This window comes from Palaemon carinicauda, chromosome 39 (assembly GCF_036898095.1).
Source record: "Palaemon carinicauda isolate YSFRI2023 chromosome 39, ASM3689809v2, whole genome shotgun sequence".
Classification (NCBI taxonomy): Eukaryota; Metazoa; Arthropoda; class Malacostraca; order Decapoda; family Palaemonidae; genus Palaemon; species Palaemon carinicauda.
In genome coordinates this window covers 12,577,913-12,578,342 of record NC_090763.1, presented here as the reverse complement: position 1 = coordinate 12,578,342, position 430 = coordinate 12,577,913, and positions in this window count along the sequence as shown.

The window sequence follows — 430 nt, the reverse complement described above, 5'->3', positions numbered from 1 at the left end:
CATTACTGTACATATGCTTACTTATGCATTACAACCACGAAGGGGAAAATGACGTCTCCTCATTTTCCCTTTCGTGACAATACTACATTATGCAATATTCATCACATGTCAGCTTTCGTGATTTGTACACACTCACTTACAGCTGAAGCCTCTTCTACTGATTACTACCGCTGGTCATGGGAATAAGACATTAGGGAGAACATTCCAAAGTTAAGCAGTAGATGGACGCTACAAGAGGCAACGAGGAACTTAAAAGTGACAAAGGTTGGCCAGGGAACCAGCCACCTGTTGAGATACTACCACTAGAGAGTTACAGGGTACTTTGACTGGCCAGACAGTACTACATTGGATCCTTCTCTCTGGTTCACTTTGCCTTTACCTACACATACACCAAATAGTCTGGCCTTCTCTGTACAGATTTTCCTCTGTC